The sequence below is a fragment of the Rana temporaria genome, chromosome 3, assembly GCF_905171775.1.
Source record: "Rana temporaria chromosome 3, aRanTem1.1, whole genome shotgun sequence".
Taxonomy (NCBI): Eukaryota; Metazoa; Chordata; class Amphibia; order Anura; family Ranidae; genus Rana; species Rana temporaria.
The window spans coordinates 301,139,294-301,159,169 of record NC_053491.1 but is presented as its reverse complement, the minus strand read 5'-3'; the positions used below and the strand labels follow the sequence as shown (position 1 = coordinate 301,159,169).

The following is a 19,876-nucleotide window of genomic DNA, read 5'->3' as shown; positions in this document are numbered from 1 at the left end:
CTACAAAATTAGTAAAAAATATAAAATTTTAGACATTTGACCGGACGAGATACATCTAGGGTTGCCAGCTCATCACTTTAAACCAGAACACATATTAATTACACAGGTTCTGTGGCTGATTAAAAGGTGGTAATTTTACTCACCTGGTGCCATATCAGCATTACATTAGCCACAGAACATGTGTAATCCATATGTGTTCTGGATTAAAGGGATGAGGTGGCAACCCTATCTACATCTGTTTTGCCCTATCAAGCTGGGATGACACTGACCTGATGTCGTGTTGATTTCCTCCTCCTCCACCACTTCTCCATCTTCAATAACTCCTCCTTCTTCTTCTTCCACCAATCCACCATCTTCAAAATCTGCTAAATCTTCTTCTTCAATTTCATCTTCCTCCTCAACAACTACCAGATCTAAAATTACGCCATCATCCTCTCTTCCTTCCTCCTCCTCCTCCTCCACATCCTCCTCTCTTCCTTCCACCTCCTCCTCAACATCCTCCTCTCTTCCTTCCACCTCCTCCTCAACATCCTCCTCTATTCCTTCCTCCTCCTCCACATGGCCAGATGGCAGATCCCGGGCATGTCTGGCCCTCTCTGCCTCCTCAAATTGCTGGCGTCTTCTTTCCCCTAGAAAAAAAAAAAAAAAAAAAGATATTGTAGAGCATAAATCGCACACATTGCATAGAGGTTTAGAGGCTTTTTTGAAAAATATTTAGTTGTCTTATGAACACAAACCTATATTTTAGGATGACTTCTAGGCCAAGCTCTGATTAATTCCATTTTTAGCAAAGTGACACACATGGATGTCCCCCCCTTATAATTTAGAGCTGAGACCATCCAAATTTTGTGGTAAGATTTTGAGGGAGACACAGGTGCTATGGATTACAGATATGGAAACACCTGCTTAGTAGCACTGTTTGCATTTCCCATTCTTGGATTTAATTGTTCAATAACAAAATTTGACCACAATGTTTACAAACAATGTTTTTGGCAAGAGAGGCATGTCCAGGTGTGTTGTTCCTGGGCCAACATCGTATTTTTGCAAAGCAACCTGATGTGAACAAGGTTTCCTATTAACAGTCGTTGGCCAAGCAAATGAGATTTTGAGAAATACAATTATTTAAACAGATTTTCAGAAGTACAACCAGGCCAAGGATACAGATGTAGAAATGTACCTGACCAAACATTCAAATAATAAAATTGTCCCCACCCCTCAAAACAAAAAATAACTTACGTTTTTTGAGTATTTTTTTTATTTTCTTTAGTTGATGTGGCTCACGAAGCTTTAAGTCGGACCACCGCTTCCGTAGCTGCTCCTTGGACCTTGCGATGCCAAACATCCTCTGCATTTTACGTGCCACCTTCTCCATAATTTTCCCCTTCCTGCGGTTGGGGGTCTTGTATGGGCCATATTGCCCATCATAGTCCTTCCTCCGCATAATGTCTACCAGCTCAACCATTTCGTCAAAGGACATATTAGTTGCCTTATAACGTTTAGGCCGGGATCGGGACGTTCCTGCCTCTGTCCCCTCACTTCTGGCCTGAGAGCTCCGTGCATGCTCGCCTGTCATCGCCATCTTTCATCCCCACAGAGATTAGGGGCGTGGAAATCTGGAAATGTCCCGTCATGGGCGGGGACCAGGGCGGCGGGTACTACATACGCGGAGTCTAGAGAATGAATAAGACGTGATTACGTAGGTTACGCGGAGATAATGCGCCCGTTTCTGCTCAGTTGCTTACGCGGAGATTAGTAAAACATTTGACTGCAAGTAACACAGTTAACGCCAGATTTACATAATTAACATTGAGTAGGGGGCAAGACGAGGTGTCACGCACACGCGGAGTCTATAAAAGGGAACCGACGTGATTACGTAGGTTACGCGGAGATTTGTAGAACATTTGACAGCAGTAACACAGTTAACGCCAGATTTTGAGAATTAACATTGATTAGGGGGCATGGCAATGGTGACGATGTGTCACGCACACGCGGAGTCTTTTAAAGGGAACCTACGTGATTACGTTGCTTACGCGGAGATTTGTAGAACATTTGACAGCAGTAACACAGTTAACGCCAGATTTTGAGAATTAACATTGATTAGGGGGCATGGCAATGGTGACGATGTGTCACGCACACGCGGAGTCTTTTAAAGGGAACCTACGTGATTACGTTGCTTACGCGGAGATTTGTAGAACATTTGACAGCAGTAACACAGTTAACGCCAGATTTTGAGAATTAACATTGATTAGGGGGCATGGCAATGGTGACGATGTGTCACGCACACGCGGAGTCTATAAAAGGGAACCGACGTGATTACGTTGCTTACGCGGAGATTATTTCATTGAGCTGCACGAGGAGCTAGAGATAAGGTACAAACTTGAAACATGGGATCAGCAGAGGCCTAGAAACTTGAGAGCCATGGGATTGTGGTTTTGTCTGTTGTTTGCAGCCTTTTAACGCAAATTAGTATGTTTATTGTGTCCCCACAAACTGAATTAAATTCTCACAAGGCTTTTACACATCACTTAAATCTAGATGTGAAGAATGCTCTACCTAGTTTTACTTTTTGCCAGGTGTATTGTGATCATGCAAGTATTGTTCTGTGTTGGTTGGCCAAAGGTTATTAGGAAGTGTATTTAGATTTCAGGAATGATGAGTGGCAGGCTAAGTACACATTAAATACTGCCTTCATGAAAGGTCGCAATCTGTAAATTTGGGGATGGGTCTAGATTACACGTATTTAGCAAAATGATTTTAAAAAGGGTCTGCATGTGAACTAATTTTGGGTCACAACAATGGGGCAGAGCTGGCCAGCATTTTGGCTGCAGGAGACACTGTGTTTGCATAGTACAAGATCAATCTGGGGCCACATATGAATACAATGTGAATGATGGGCATTTTCTAATTTTTAAAATTTTTGGTTTAACAGTGTTCATCAGAAATTTACCTTCAAAAACTCACAAATGGAAAATATCGTGGGAAAGGAGATAATTTCTAGGCTAATACAGAAGTTTAGGGAAATGCCCCTACTTTGGGATTCAAAACATCCTCATTATTCAAACCGGGACCAACGAAAGGCAGCACTTGCTGAAATAGCTAGATATCTGCAGACATGGGTTCCCGGCTGCACAGGCAACATGGTGAAGAACAAAATGAATAACCTGAGGGCCGCATACAGAGCAAAAAGAAGAGAACTTCGGGAGCAAAGATCAGGAGCAGCAGCAAGAGAGTCCACGTTGCCAAGTCTGTGGTACTACCAGGAGATGGAGTTTTTGGGGGATCAAATAGAGGGCCGGCAATCAATGTCAAGCCTTCCACCCAGACAGCAGGGCAGCAGACCTTCCACAGATCACCCCAGCCAGGAGGAGGACGGTGAGGGGCTGGCTGGCAGTCAGGAAAATCTGCGACTCTCCACTTCTGATGAGGTAGAGTATTTTAAAAAATGTTTTTGGCCTGCTAATTCTTGTTTGTTTATTGAGTTGATATTGTAATCCCAAACAAAAAAATGGACTTGAAAAGTCATGGTCATAAAACTAGGGGTGATGGATGCCAAGTACAGGGATCAGAAGGAGAGTCTATTCAAGTTTAAAGTAAGATAAAACAAACCAGTCTAGAGCATGAAAATGTGTGTGATTTGCTTGTGCCAAATTTTTAAAAATGTCACTTTTTTTTACACAGGAAGAAGGGAGCAACCAGGAAAGATTGGCTCATGATGCTGAGCTGCCTGCCAGCCAGGAGGAAGGGGTCATTGTCAGCCAGGAGGAGGAGGCCGGGCCCAGCACCAGCCAGGAGGGCCCCAGGCCCACGGTCAGCCCCACCAGGCAACTCCCTCCCCCCAGGGTCAGGCAAACTGGCCTAATGAGGCGCAGGAGGCAGGTGGAGGATGAGAGCCTCCGAATGATTAGGGAAGCTAGCGCCTTAATGAGGGCCCCCCTCAACCCCACTGAGGCCTACAGTGCCTATGTGGCCCATGAATTGTCCCAAGCGGGGGAGGACGGTCAGAGGCGTGCCAGGAACCTCATGAACCAGGTGCTTTTATGGCTGCACCAGGGCTGGCTGACCGATGACACTGAGCTGAGTGACCCGGCCTATCCTGCACAACACCTGCTAACTCCTCCTGCTGCCACATCATCCCGACCTGCAAGGGGCCGTGGACGGGTCCGTGGAAGATCTGCTGCAAGGAGGGTTCCAAGGAACAGGAGACGATGATTGCCGGCCTTCTATTTGATCCCCCAAAAACTTCATGTTTTTTGGAGTACCACAGCCTGGGCTCCATTGGCTCACTTGCTGCTGCTCCTGGTTTTTGTTTTTGTTGTTCTTTTTTTGTTCTCGGTATGCGGTCCTCAAGGTTATTCATTTTGTCCTTGACTATGTTGCCTGTGCAGTCTGGAACACAAGTCTGCATTTATGTTGCTATCTCAGCAAGTGCTGCCCTTCTTGGTAATTTAATTTTCTTTATGTACCAAATAAATGGTTATTTGATTTACTGAAATACCTTGTCTATTGTGTTTTAATACTGTGGTGATTAGGCATGAAACATTTTAGCAAATAATATGTGTCATTTAGAAAGGACACCAACTCCTTGGGGGGGGGGGGGGGAATTTGGCGTACCAACTTGGGAAAAGAAAAGAGGAAAAACACACGCCTACATAAAATGGTGACATAACTTTACCAAAACAAAACCTAAAAAAAAGGGTAAAAAAATGGCCAAGGGAAAAGAATGGGGACATAATTAGCTAAACCTAAAAAAAAGGGTAAAAAAATGGCCAAGGGAAAAGAATGGGGACATAATTAGCTAAACCTAAAAAAAAGGGTAAAAAAATGGCCAAGGGAAAAGAATGGGGAAAATAATTTACTAAACATAAAAAAAAGGGTAAAAAAATGGCCAAGGGAAAAGAATGGGGACATAATTAGCTAAACCTAAAAAAAAGGGTAAAAAAATGGCCAAGGGAAAAGAATGGGGACATAATTAGCTAAACCTAAAAAAAAGGGTAAAAAAATGGCCAAGGGAAAAGAATGGGGAAAATAATTTACTAAACATAAAAAAAAGGGTAAAAAAATGGCCAAGGGAAAAGAATGGGGACATAATTAGCTAAACCTAAAAAAAAGGGTAAAAAATGGGCAAGGAAAAAGAATGGGGACATAAATTGTAAAAGAAAAACAAAGACATTCACATGTGGATGCAAAAAATAAAGTTCAAACATCTGGATAGATGGCATCAGCGAGAGAACGGGTTTATTCTAGCAAGAGAACGCGGAAAAAACAAGAGGAAATAAACGACACACTATATAGTTACAATGACGAATGTGCCATATCACAAACAAACGAGAGTTTTACCTGAACGAGTGCTCCCATCCCCTTATTTTGTCTGAGCATGCGCGTGGTTCTTATCCGCGGATAATGTGTACTAACCAACGGATCTATCCGTCGGATAGATTCGCAGCGGATAGATTTGTTCAACATCTCAACAAATATTCGATCTGCTGAAAAGCCATTCGACGGAGAAATATCCGCGGAAACAGATCCGCTGGAGTGTACACACCATAGAATATATCCGCTGAAACCCATTTGCGCGGATTTATCCGCGGATGGATTCTATCGTGTGTATGGGGCCTAAACTTAACTGCTGAAAGTTAAGTTACGCCGCCTGGCTGAGGATTTGGCCCATAGTTTTTAGACTGGACCATTTCCTTCCATATCAACCGGCTGAGTGGACTCCAGTCTGCCATATATCTCTTATAGTATTTCCATTATATGATTTAGACATTTGGGAGCCACTATTTTAGTTGATTTCCCATAATGGCATCATACATATCAGCAGCACACAAGATGGTTATACTTTAGCTGTACTCAGTGTGTATATTTTGGTTGGTTCAAGGTATACAGGCACATCTCTTTCATCTACCTATGCAGCCTCTGTGGGCGCCAAGACCAGCAAGTGCATACAGTGCTCAACCCGAGCGGAGGCTCGGATGCTTGTGTTGGTCCGCTCTGTGACCGCTGTGATTGGCCGGTAACCGCACCATCCTATTGGAGGGACGGTTCGGCCACTCCCCAGTTACTGGAGACTTGTCTCTGCATCATTTGCGTCATCACGCATGTGCGGAGCGGGGTCTCCGGACAGAGGGCTTCCCCAGCAACTAGGTCACTTCCCCCTGCCCACTGACGCCATGTACGCCGCCCACCTCACACGTGATGCGGCGTCATCATGGCGAGGGGGGTATATTAGAGCCCTGTCAGCTGACGCCGTCAGCGTGAGCTCTACAGGGTGCATCCTCATCCCCAGACGGTTGGTGACACAGGTACATATCTATCTACATACTTCCATAGCAGCTATGCTATTAAACCCTGTATCTATCACTCTTTTCATTGGGCACTCTTATGTCCTCTTGTTAGATGTAATTGGGATATCTGCATGCAGGGAGGTTGAACCAGCTACGGAGGAAATAAACGCATCACTTCAAGGTAATTGCGGTTATGCATATGGTACTTTAAACTTTTGCCTATGGCATAATTATAGCTCACTTTGCATACACCATTACCTCTGTGAAGATTTATGTGCATTATATTTATATATATATATATATACATTTGCCATTCTTTATCTTTTATCCTTTAGAGTTCTGATTGACCAGAACTTGGCATCTTATACTTGCACCATGTACTGCATAAGCGTTTGATTAATGATTACGCATATACTCCACCCCTGTTCCCTGCATCTACCTACAAAGGCATTAGTTCATACACAAGTAAGTAGCGACTTTGTACTAGTTAATTAGAGCTAACATCTATAGATGTTCTATGCACCAAATCATGGGGCTGAGCTCACCCTATACCTCTCTCAATAGGTTTGCATATAGGATGTTGCCCTTCCAGTCCACACCTGGTTCATGTTAGACATATTCTGCTCTCTCTACGTGCTCTCGCCCAGCAGAGCAGACCTGCCGCCGTATTACTGCGGCGGCTGGTCGGCAAGCAGTTAAAGTGTCCAATTGCATCAATGTCCCTAAAAAATTTAGGATTGGAAAGGATTCCCAAATCAGGATAATGTTTGGGACTTTGGTGATGCAAGAGGGAAAAATATGCCATAACAATGTGGAATGAATTGATAGCAAAGATTTTCGTCAAACCCACAGCACATGAGTCAAACAGATAGATACTTTAGTATAAAATTTGAACATTTATTAATACATATCATCGTAGAAAACAAACAAATTAATTTTTTAAGAATTTTTTGAGATACAGCATATATATGTTACACATACTAAATAATAAATAAGGTTACGTTCAGGAGTTGGATATGTGTTGAATAAAGCAGGTCTATGTTATTCAAATAGTTTAAGGCTTGGACCATACCTTAATAACTGAACCGGAGAGTTACTCAAGTAACACAGTGGAAACAATCCCCACCGGGGGATATTTATTATAGCAAAAAGTAAAAAATATATAGGGCCATATTCTCTCTAAATATCCGCCTGCTGCGCTTAGGGCACTTACACTCCGCTGTCCCAACTTACTGGAGCAGGTGTTGTATTCCCCAAACACTTGCTCCATAAGTTGGGACAGCGGAGTGTAAGTGTCCCGGCGTAGCCTGGCGGATCTCCAAGGGGGCGTCTTCTATTCAAATGAAGCGCGCCCCCGATGCGAAAGAACTGGGCATGCGCCGGGCTGTAAAAAGCCCAGTGCGCATGCTCCAGTTCTCGGCGGAAAACGTCAATGACGCCGACGTGTGCGTCATTGACGTAAAGTCGTATTCAAGAACGACTTACGTAAATGACGTACCCGACGAAAAAACACGACGGGGACCCGACGCCATCCGTAACATGGCCTACGCGAGACTTGCGGAAACTTACCCCTCATATAGCAGGAGTAAGTTTCCGCTTACGCAAACAACGTTAGCGAAGGTTACGTGACGCGAACTCGTTCGGGAATCGGCGTAGAAGGATCATTTGCATACGCAAATGACTCCTTCATGTAAATGCCATCTAGCGGCGGCCGGCGTCATTGCATTTAAGATCCGCCAGTGTAAGTGACTTACAGATGGCGGATCTTAAGTGTATTTATGCAAAAATGATTCTGAGAATCAGGAGCATAGATACACTGGCCAAAAAAGGGAGTTACGATGGAGTATCTGACTTACTCCATCGTAACTTCACTGAGAATATGGCCCATCATTTTTTTTCAAAATTGTCGCTGTATTTTTGTTTATAGCGCAAAAACTAAAAACTGCAGAGGTGATCAAATACCACCAAAGAAAGCTCTATTTGTGGGAAAAAAATAATTTTGTTTGGGAGCCACGTCGCACGGCCGTGCAATTGTCAGTTAAAGCGACGCAGTGCCGAATCGCAAAAAGTGGCCTGGTCTTTGACCAGCAATATGGTCCGGGGGTTAAGTGGTTAATGTAACAGTGCCTGCTCGGATATAAATATTGGCCAATACATATGGTTAATTTTCTATTAAACAATACACAAAAACATAGCGACCCAATTCATCTATTCTAAGTTCTTTGCATACAAAAGCCACCCCCCTTTTTACCATTATACTCACCTCTCTAGAATAGGAGGAGTGAACCGAGTGGTACTGACATTGATATTTTCTATTAGATCATTTTAACTTTGTTTCCTTTGTTAAATGAGTCTCTTGTAAACAAATTAATTCCACCCCATACCACTCTAGCGTAGAAAAGATTGCAGCTCCTTTAACCGGGTCACCCATCCCCCGGACATTCCAGGAGCCTATATTGAGTGTTTTAGGCCGCATCCAAAAAAAGGAAACCTATAAAAAGATCACCCAAAAAGGGAAGGTCCACTTGAGCTCCGGGAACTCGAAAATCAGGTGAGAGAGAATGGTGCGTCTGACCGAAAAAAAGTACAAAAAACAGAGAGGGAAAAAAAGACCCCATAAGATAGAGAAGCCCACCTAAGAAAATGTATCAAATCGGTTGGAGGAAAATACTGTATCCAATCATAACAAAGAAAGAACAATACTATACAGACAGGTGTCCAACCTTTGAAACCTGGAAAGAGAAAAAGAGAAAAAAAAGAAAAAAGGAGGCCAAGGGAAAAAGAAATGTAATTCTTCGCCTTCTATCTATTCTCCCCCATCTTTGTCCTTAAACCATGAGAAAATTACCTTTTTTACATGTATGTTTCAAAAAATATAAGTGTCCCCCAAACTTCATAAACTCAAACTTTCCACTCTCTTGTGCTTGAAATGTGATATTTGTGCTTTTGTTCAATGTTATCCTTTTAGATGAGCTCTGAATGGAACTCTATGGGCCCTTTCTATTGCAAAAAGTGGTGAAAAAACATTTTCCCCAAAAATATCTTTAAGCCAGTTCTCAAGAAAGCGTATGGGGTGGGTACCCTCACTCCATTTCGGGAGACCTACTACCCGAATGTTGGGCCAGATCCACAAAAACCTGACGTAACTTAAAAAATCCAATTTAAGTTACACTGCCTTAAAGTTTCTACCTAAGTGCCTGATCCACAAAGCACTTATCTAGAAATTTCAGGCTGTGTAACTAAAATTCCGCCGGCGCAAGGCGTTCCTATTCAAATGGGGCGAGTCCCATTTAAATGAGGCGCGCTCCCGCGCCGGCCGTACTGCGCATGCGCGAAGTTACGTTACGCCGAGTTTTGAGGATCGCGACGGCTTAAAGTTGCGTCGGGGAAAAAAAAATGACAGCGGCATGCATTCCTGAGGGAGAACTCCATGCCAATTTTCAAAGAAAAAACCCGGCATGGGTTCCCCCCCCAGGAGCATACCAGGCCCTTAGGTCTGGCATGGGTTGTAAGGAGACCCCCCCACGCCAAAAAATTTACGTAGGGGGTCCCCCTACAATCCATACCAGACCCGTATCCAAAGCACGCTACCCGGCCGGCCAGGAAGGGAGTGGGGACGAGCGAGCGCCCCCCCCTCCTGAGCCGTGCCAGGCCGCGTGCCCTCAACATGGGGGGGTTGGGTGCTCTGGGGCAGGGGGGCGCACTGCGGGCCCCCCCACCCCAGAGCACCCTGTCCCCATGTTGATGAGGACAGGACCTCTTCCCGACAACCCTTGCCATTGGTTGTCGGGGTCTGCGGGCGGAGGCTTATCGGAATCTGGGAGTCCCCTTTAATAAGGGGGCCCCCAGATACCGGCCCCCCACCCTAAGTGAATGGATATGGGGTACATCGTACCCCTATCCATTCACCTGGAGGCAAAAAGTAAAAGTTAATAAACACACAACACAAGGCTTTTTAAAATATTTTATTATTCTGCTCCGGACGCCCCCCCTGTCTTCGTTATTAGCTCAATTACCAGGGGGGGCTTCTTCTTCCGCTCTCCGGGGGTCTTCTCCGCTCTCCGGGGGGGGCTTCTCCGGACTCCGGGGGGCTTCTTCCATCTTCTCCCCTCTTCCGCTGTTGACTCGGCGAACCCCGGTTCTTCTGCAGCTCTCCGGTGCCTTCTTCTTCAGCGCTGGCTGCCTGCTATGTTTGTGTGTTAGCTCGATTTCAAACAGGCAGCCAGCGCGGTCTTCTGTGGCGTCAGGGTCTTCTCTTCTGTTCTTCCGATGTTGCCTCGTCGCCTATTGTCGCTGTAATGATGGAAGCGCGCCTTGCATCCCATTTATATAGGCATCACCGTCCCATCATGCTCCGGTAGGTACCCACGTGGTGGGTGCCTACCCACGTGCACCCACCACGTGGGTACCTGCCGGAGCATGATGGGACGGTGATGCCTATATAAATGGGATGCAAGGCGCGCTTCCATCATTACAGCGACAACAGGCGACGAGGCAACATCGGAAGAACAGAAGAGAAGACCCTGACGCCACAGAAGACCGCGCTGGCTGCCTGTTTGAAATCGAGCTAACATACAAACATAGCAGGCAGCCAGCGCTGAAGAAGAAGGCACCGGAGAGCTGCAGAAGAACCGGGGTTCGCCGAGTCAACAGCGGAAGAGGGGAGAAGATGGAAGAAGCCCCCCGGAGTCCGGAGAAGCCCCCCCCGGAGAGCGGAAGAAGAAACCCCCCCCGGAGAGCGGAGAAGACCCCCGGAGAGCGGAAGAAGAAGCCCCCCCTGGTAATTGAGCTAATAACGAAGACAGGGGGGGCGTCCGGAGCAGAATAATAAAATATTTTAAAAAGCCTTGTGTTGTGTGTTTATTAACTTTTACTTTTTGCCTCCAGGTGAATGGATAGGGGTACGATGTACCCCATATCCATTCACTTAGGGTGGGGGGCCGGTATCTGGGGGCCCCCTTATTAAAGGGGACTCCCAGATTCCGATAAGCCTCCGCCCGCAGACCCCGACAACCAATGGCAAGGGTTGTCGGGAAGAGGTCCTGTCCTCATCAACATGGGGACAGGGTGCTCTGGGGTGGGGGGGCCCGCAGTGCGCCCCCCTGCCCCAGAGCACCCAACCCCCCCATGTTGAGGGCACGCGGCCTGGCACGGCTCAGGAGGGGGGGGGGGACGCTCGCTCGTCCCCACTCCCTTCCTGGCCGGCCGGGTAGCGTGCTTTGGATACGGGTCTGGTATAGATTGTAGGGGGACCCCTACGTCGATTTTTCGGCGTAGGGGGGGTCCCCTTACAACCCATACCAGACCTAAGGGCCTGGTATGCTCCTGGGGGGGAACCCATGCCGGTTTTGTTTTTACAAATTGACGTGGAGTTCTCCCTCGGGAAAGCATACCAAATGCCGTCGCTGGAATGGGCCTTTACAAGGTGTGACTAACTTTACACTTTGTAGAACGAGCCCTAATTTTACACTTGCAAAATAACACTTACGGCGCAAAAAGGAAGCTAGAAAGCTTTGTGGATCGCCTTAAGTGCTAATTTGCATACTAGCAACGGCATTTCGACTCGAAATGCCCCCAGCGGCGGATGCGGTACTGCATCCTAAGATTCGGCAGTGTAATTCAATTACACATGCCGGATCTTCTGTCTAACTTTGGAAAAAGCCTTTTGAGGATCGTTTCCAAAGTTACACACAGACTGAACAGCAGTTAAGTCGGAGTATCTCTTTTGAGGATAACCCCCGTTATTTCTACGTAGCCTATTCTCGATTTCATCAAGTTTGGATGCCTGCCATCCCGTTTGTTCCTTCATTACTTGCATCTGTTGTTTTAAGGGGTACACCTCGTCCTCCACATGAACTCACTCTTTGCTCTACTACTGTTATCCTTTGCACAGTTCTCTGCAGTTCCTGTCCCATTGTCACTAGTTTGTCCTTTATTTCTTTTATCTGGTCAGATAAACCATTCCACTGACTCTTGACCCCCTGCATGCATTTATGGCGCATAAAATTTATTTCAATGTCGGCTCTCCCTTCCTCGGTGAATCGTCTACCATAACTGCCGCAGGGATTTCTGTTGATATTTTTGCAGGTACTATCGCTTCCCCCGGTGGTTCTCCCGTGGGACCTTTTTTGTTTGTTGTTTTTGAAGCTGACGCACCCAGACCAGAGCTTTTCCTATCCGCTAATATCCCTGCTTGTTTTTTTTCCTGTACCTGCTGGTGCTGAATCCCCTTGCCTGGTGAATTTGCCGGAGTATGTGAAAACTGCTCCAATTTGGCTGCTGCGGCTGCCGCTGCCTGTGTTGTTTTGTCTTTTGCAGACCGCTTTATTTGAGGTCCCTCGCTCTCCACATTGGATTGCCCTTTTTTTTTTGCTGCTGCTGTCATTCTTTACCTTAAGTTTGCTTTAAGTTTGAATCACTTCCAATGGCTACCAATAGCCTACCCTCTCTTCGCCTATATCAGAAGACAAGGCGGCTAGAGGGGTAAAAGATTTAGTTAGGCCAAGCTAGGAAGACAAGGGAATTTATTCCCACTAGTCACAGATCGCACTAACACACTTTCAAAGGTGGAGGGAAAAAACAACGGGAAAATACACTTTTCCTTCCCTTATACAGTAACAGGGAATCAAAAAAAAAAGGGGGAGTATGGATATGTCATACGGTGTACTCCGTTTTGTGCGCTTTATAGCAACTTTATAAAGGTGCTCTGTGCCGGATTTTATTACTCAGAATAACCCATCTGTAACAGAATTTCATATGTCACTTAAATCGAGGATTTCTGAGCGATTAGATCTTTCTTTAGCATCTACCGTGCAACGTCCATATATTTTACACAGCACACCATCCGCCTCTTATAGCACACAGGTCGTTATACACAGTATATCCCAAAGAGATCGCTCTCTGTCATGTAGTGTACTCCATCTTATCCGCTTTATAGTCACTTGAAAAAAGGCACTCACTGCTAGGTTTTGTTGTGCACGATACTCTGTATGCAGCTTAAAGCACAGTCTTTAACCAAACGGAACTCTCTTAGCTTCTACTGCCTGTGCAAACAGCCATATGCTGTGTACTGTGTGTCACCTGCTGCTTGTAACACCCAGCTCGTTATGCACAGTTATATAGTTTATTTCCAGCACTATAGCATATGCATTATGCACTTTATTTACTCACACAGTCCTATGTATACCGGGCTCCACGTAGCTCCCACTGTCTCTCTTATTGTCACTTTTAGTCCAGGGAGAGGGGGGAGGTCTCTGGTATGAGAATCTGAGCTGGCCGGGACAATCCACTTCCAGCCTCCAGCACCAGAGTTCTGTTATTCGCTAATCCTAGTCACGTGATTCCGGGAGGTCAGCTACGAAGCTCAGTCATTCAATCAGGTGCCGCCGGGAGCAGGCTTGTAGCTTGTAGCTATAGCTACGCTGCACAGGGAATCAGAGGAGCCGACAGACAGCCAGTAAGGCCCCATGCACACGAGACGCTGGTAAACATGTGTTCAGAGGCATTTGGACAGCTTTTTCAACTGCCCCTGAACAAATTCAATGTTATCCTATGTGTCCATGCACACAGTCACGTTTTTCTGTGTTTTTCGGCAGTTGCGTTTATGCTCGTTTATGCTCATTTTTTCAGAAGCAAAAAAATGGGTTAAGACGCAAAAGTTTTCGCGTTTCAGATGCAAATGGCGGCAAAATGCGGTACCGGCGTTTTGCCGTGATTTCGTTTATAGGTGTTTTTAAAGGTGACCTATTTTTTTTACATTAGAGATCTCAAAATGGATGGCAAATTATGAAAAACCATAAAAAAACATAAAAAATGTAATTGCTTGCATTGCATTGTGGACAATCCACAACTTGTGGCAGGTGACGTGGCCAGGTGACGTGGCCAGTGGACAATCCACAACTTGTGGCAGGTGACATGGCCAGGTGACGTGGCAAGTGGACAATCCACAACTTGTGGTAGGTGACGTGGCCAGGTGATGGGGCAGGTGACATGGCCAGGTCATGTGGCCAGTGGACAATCCACAACTTGTGGCAGGTGACATGGCCAGGTGACATGGCAGGTGACGTGGCCAGGTGACGTGGCCAGTGGACAATCCACAACTTGTGGCAGGTGGTGTGGCCAGGTGAAGTGGCAGATGACATGGCAAGTGGACAATTCACAACTTGAGGCAGGTGACGTGGCAAGTGGACAATCCACAACTTGTGGCAGGTGTCGTGGTCAGGTGACGTAGCAAGTGGACAATCCACAACTTGTGGCAAGTGACGTGGCCAGTTGACGTGGCAGGTGACGTGGCCAGTGGACAATCCACAACTTGTGGCAGGTGACGTCGCAGGTGATGTGGCCAGGTGATGTGGCAGGTGACATGGCAAGTGGACAATCCACAACTTGTGGCAGGTGACGTGGCCAGGTGACATGGCAGGTGACATGGCCAGGTGACGTGGCCAGTGGACAATCCACAACTTGTGGCAGGTGGCGTGGCCAGGTGACTTGGCAGATGACGTGGCAAGTGGACAATTCACAACTTGAGGCAGGTGACGAGGCAAGTGACACGCTAAATACACGTACACTGCTGCTCTCTCAGCTGCTACTCACTCTGGTCTCACAAAATGGCTGAAATGGTTAAATAATACTGTTTTTTGAGCTTAGGGAGGGTCTTATGATGTTTCTTAACCAAACGCTTATAAACGCAAATGCGGTAAAACGTCGCAAAATTTGCGGCAAAAACGGGCGTTTTAAACGCCTGTTTTTGCATTTGAAAACGTGTGTTTAGATGAGTTTGCATCTGCGTCTCGTGTGCATGGGGCCTAACACATAAGCGGCGTGAGAGGGGGACTATGGCACATATTTGGTATAGTTGTCATGGAGTGAGAGAATGTTGGAATAAGATATTTGACATATATCAAAGGGTGACAGGGAAGGAGACAGATCCAGATATAAAAATTGCAGTACTATCAATAATGACAGGATCGATAAAAACAATCAAAATAGATATTCTTCACCTCATGACAACGGCAGTCAGACTAGTAATAGCTCGGAAATGGAGGAAAATAAACAGTCCAACTATAGCTGAATGGGTATGTGAACTGAACGAAATACCTTGAGAGAAGGAATGAAAGAGGATGGATGAGTAGGAAATAAAACTCTTGAGGAACAGACATTACAATATTAAAAGACAAAGGAAATAATAGGTAAGTCAGATATAAGATTTTAATTATGTGTAATTGTGGAATTTATGTATGTATGTAATTTTGTATTTATAAAATTAATAAAAAATGATTGAAAACAAGATATGAGCAGCCAAGGCCTGGCTCAGCATACTAGTTGCATGTATAAGTGAATTGTCCATATAAACATTTAGAAAAACTAATCATGAAATATAACTTATTTTTATAAATACAGTTTTTTGATAACAGTCATTGATGAAATTGTAAAATGTGTCAGGAGAAGATACTATATTTTTAAATGGGAAGAAATATTTGCAAGCACACAGTAATTTTCAAGAATCCCGCGGAGACAAAGCTATTGACATCATTTCATTTTGTTCCTTTCTGTTGTTAGATGTGGGCTACTGCTTTGCTCCATCTCCCCAGACCGTGGTAAACCCCCACCCCCCGCTGGGGCCAGCAACACGACTCTCATGATCACAAGGGAGTCTCACCTTCTCTTCTTTGATCTCCATCGGTCCAGCGGCGGCTCAAAATCTCCATTTCTTGTGTCCCCCCGGCCCCCGCTTCGCCATGTTCAGACTTCCGCACCCTGTGGGGTGGGGTCATGTCATGGTTGCTCCTGAAGTCCCGCCTTCACCCAATCACAGGGTGCCGGAGTAGGGTTGCCACTTTTTCTTCAAGCCAAACCCGAATACTTTCGAGGTGCATGGCAATTCTTTTTGTAGTATACACTATAGGAGCAATAATGTGGCACGCTTTCTTGGACAGTGTTACCTCCTATAACACAGGGGTCATTGTCACCCCCTTCATAAAATATAGGTCAGTGTTACCCACTCCATAATTTAGGGGTCCCCCATAGAGGACCCCCATTAGGTCCCCTTTTAACAGCACCCCCCTTAAAGACCTCTATTCGATCATGGAACCCCCCATCAATGCCCCCTGCCCCTACCCACATTAGACTGCCTTACCAAGAGCTATTTTGAGCCGGGAAGTGTGGGAGCCAGAGTTTGGGGACGGAGTGAAGCTGCTCTTCTGTAGTGCCATTTTCCCTCTTTCCTTCCATTGTGTGGGGGGCTTGGAGAGAAGGCAAAGTAGAGGCAGGTGCTGCATCGCTGTGCCCAGTGTGTTGGCAGGACACAGGAATCAAAACACATCTGAACTTGTGCACTCACTCACAGGACCGCTGTTAGGAACCATGGGGCCCTCATCCCCTGAGAGGGGAAAAGATGTGGGGGGAGCAAGGTGAGAATGGGTGAGCGGAGGAGGTAAGGGGGTAAGGAGGCAGGAGAGAGAGGGGGTGAGAAAGAGCTGGGGGTGTGAGAGAGAGAGGGAAGGGGATTGGGGGTGTGAGGGTGGGGTGGGGAGAGAGAGAGGAGGGGTTGGAGAGAGAAGGGGGCTGAGAGGGAGGGGGTGAGAGAGAGGGGGGTTGCTGACAGAGGGAGGGGGTAGCTGACTGAAAGGGGAGTAGCTGACAGAGGGGGAGTAGCTGACAGAGAGGGTGTAGCTGACAGAGGAGGGGGTAGCTGACAGAGGGGGGTAGCTGACAGAGGGGGGTATCTGACAGAGGGGGGAGCAGCTAACAGAGGGAGGGGTGGCTTACAGAGGGGGAGTAGACAGGGAGGGGTGTCTTACAGAGGGGGAGTGGCCTATAGAGGGGGTAGCTGACAGAGGGAGGGGTGGCTTACAGAGGAAGAGTAACTTACAGAGGGGGGAGCTGACAAATGGGGGTTAGAGGGCAGATGAGAAAGATGGAGGAGACATAGCAGAGCACACACCAGGCAAGGAGACGGGACTCCGGGCGGCCGCGATCACCCACAGTCCAGCCTCCACATGTGACCAGGTCAACCGGGCCAATCACAGACCCTCGTGTCAACCGCCTGCACGTGACCTATTCAGCCAATCACAGGCTGAATAGGTACACCTGGTGCCCGTTGTTGAGCTTGGCTCGGAGGGGGAGCGCACAGGCATTACTGTGTTTACAGACAGTGTAACACTGATGGCGGGCGCAGGAATCGGGATGCGCTGCTCTAGGTTATATGTGCCCGGGTTTTATGTGGCTTGAAAACCGGGCACATGTGTCCAAAACCGGACAGGTGGCATGCCAGAGACTGAACATGGGTGGAGGCGGGACTCCAGGATCTACCGCGATCGTGGACAGGCCAGCCCCGCCGCCGCACATGACCCTATACGCCCAATCACAGGGCGCCTGAGACTTAACATGGCGGAGGAGCACAGGGATACAGGAAAGTACATTTAGAAGGAGGCAGCCACTGCCACTGTGACACATACTGGCGGGCGCCTGCCACTGCCTACCAGCCCTAAAGGGACTGGTGCATTATTTATTTAAGAGGCTTTGGGCCTGGTATTAGCATTATTCATGTTGTTCACCACTCTGGGGACAATCAAGGTTGCATTTGTTTGGGTGTTGGGATATTTGCTTCTTCTGGCAATAGGTTCAGTTTTTTGGCCAAAGTCAGTCCATCCTCAATATTTGTAATAGCATGAATGCGGTTGTGTCTGGTGATGAGAAGTTGTGTGGGGAAGCCCCAGGTGTAGGGAATTTTATGGTTTTGCAGCAGTTTTGTCATAGAGGATAGGTTTTTGCGTGCCATCATGGTATGCTGTGATAGATCTGCAAATACAGATATGCCAGAATAGGGGTCTGGTAGAGGGTGATTATTTCTGGTAAAACACATGAGTTAATCTTTGATGTGGAAGAAGTGGATGCAAGCAATTACATGCCTTGGAACCTTTTCAGGCAGGAATTTTGGTTTTGGAAGATGGTGCGCTCTGTCCACTATTACTTCCCTGTCCGGGGTGTCAGGTAAAATGGCTGCTATGAAATCTTGGAATTTTTTTTCAGATTTCAGAGCTGTCACACTTTGACAACTTCCAAGGAGTACCTTCAGGCACCTTTTAATTACCTGACTACCTTTCACATTTTGGAGACATGCAATCTGTGAGATGTAGGAGCGCTGAACCTTATGCAAATGCACTTTAATGGGATGAGTGGTTTGTGGTCCTAGAGGCTTCTCACCAGCAACTGTGGGGTCTTGCTGGACCCCCAGAGGAGTTTGTTAATGTTTTGACCAGTATGCCAAATGGCAAGGTGGATACCTACATGGTAAGCATGTATACTGTTTCTTGGTAGAAGCTGATCTTGTAAAAAGATTTGCTTTAACCACTTTTCACCAATGCTATAGCCGAAAGACGGCTACAGTGCAGACTTAAAATGCCGGGAGGGCATACATAGACATCCTGTCACGGTCTGGAGTCAGGCTCAGAGGCCAGTAGCTATAGCAGCAGATCAGGTATTCACACAGGTCACCCTGGCTGATGACACACATTCACCTGAGGTGCGGAGTCTAAGCACTAACTGGTATTCACCATAGCTCCTGATGGTGGAGATGGGCTTTGCTGCGTGTTAGTGCCAGGTCACGGTCCTCAGGATAGCCCCAGCAGGAGGTGAGCAAGCTGTGGTCCAGAAGCTGATATAACAGGTAGGGATCAAGCAGAAGCATAGTCATGGAACGAGTCAAATGCTGGTAACAAATAGTTGCAGGTTGGGATTCAGCAAAAGCGTAGTCAGGGACGAGCCAAATGTCGGTAGCAAACGGTAGCAACGATAAGGTCAGCAGCAGGAGACAGGAGCAAGATATTGTCTGGTGAAGGCACAATATTCTGGCAAGCAGGAAGTGCAGGGACATGGCTTAAATCAGGAAGTTCATGGGAGGAGCAAAGGGTTCAAGGTTCAAGGCAAACAAGATTCAAGACAAGATCATTCAAGGAATTGTCTAAGGAACTATCCAAGTAACTGTCCAAGGAGCTGTCCAGCATTTCAGGTGGCTCAGCAAGCAGAGTCAACAGACACACCAGAGCTCCCAGGTTCAAGCTCAGGTACTAACACGTCTTCTTGTTCTTGCGCCGCCTGCTTGACACCTGTGATTGCAGAGTCCAGCTACTGTTAGGCCGGGTACACACGGACAAACATGTATGGTGAAAGCGGTCCGTCGGACCGTTTTCACCATACATGTCTGCCAGAGGGCTTCTGTACGATGGTTGTACACACCATCGTACAGAAGTCCGCGCGTAAACAATACGCGGGGCGTGTCCGCGGTGTCGCCGCGTCGATGACGCGGTGTCGCCGCGACAATGACGCGGCGACGTGGGCGGCCCGCCTTTAAAATGCTTCCACGCATGCGTCGAAGTCATTCGACGCATGCGAGGGACGGCGGGCGCCTGGACATGTACGGTAGGTCTGTACTGACGACCGTACATGTCCGAGCGGGCTGAATTCCAGCGGGCTGTTTTAAAACAAGTCCAGGAATATTTGCCCGCTGGGAAAAGGCCCGGCGGGCAAATGTTTGCTGGAATTCAGCCCGCTCGCGCCCACACACGAGCAAACATGTCTGCTGAAACTGGCCT

General features: G+C 46.9%; 1 protein-coding gene across 2 annotated transcripts in view; it reads left to right on the top strand.

The window, feature by feature from the left end:
• Positions 1–19,876, top strand: part of LOC120930266 (E3 ubiquitin-protein ligase Jade-2-like) — a 1,253,604-nt gene that overhangs the window by 1,134,854 nt on the left and 98,874 nt on the right. The window lies entirely within an intron of this gene.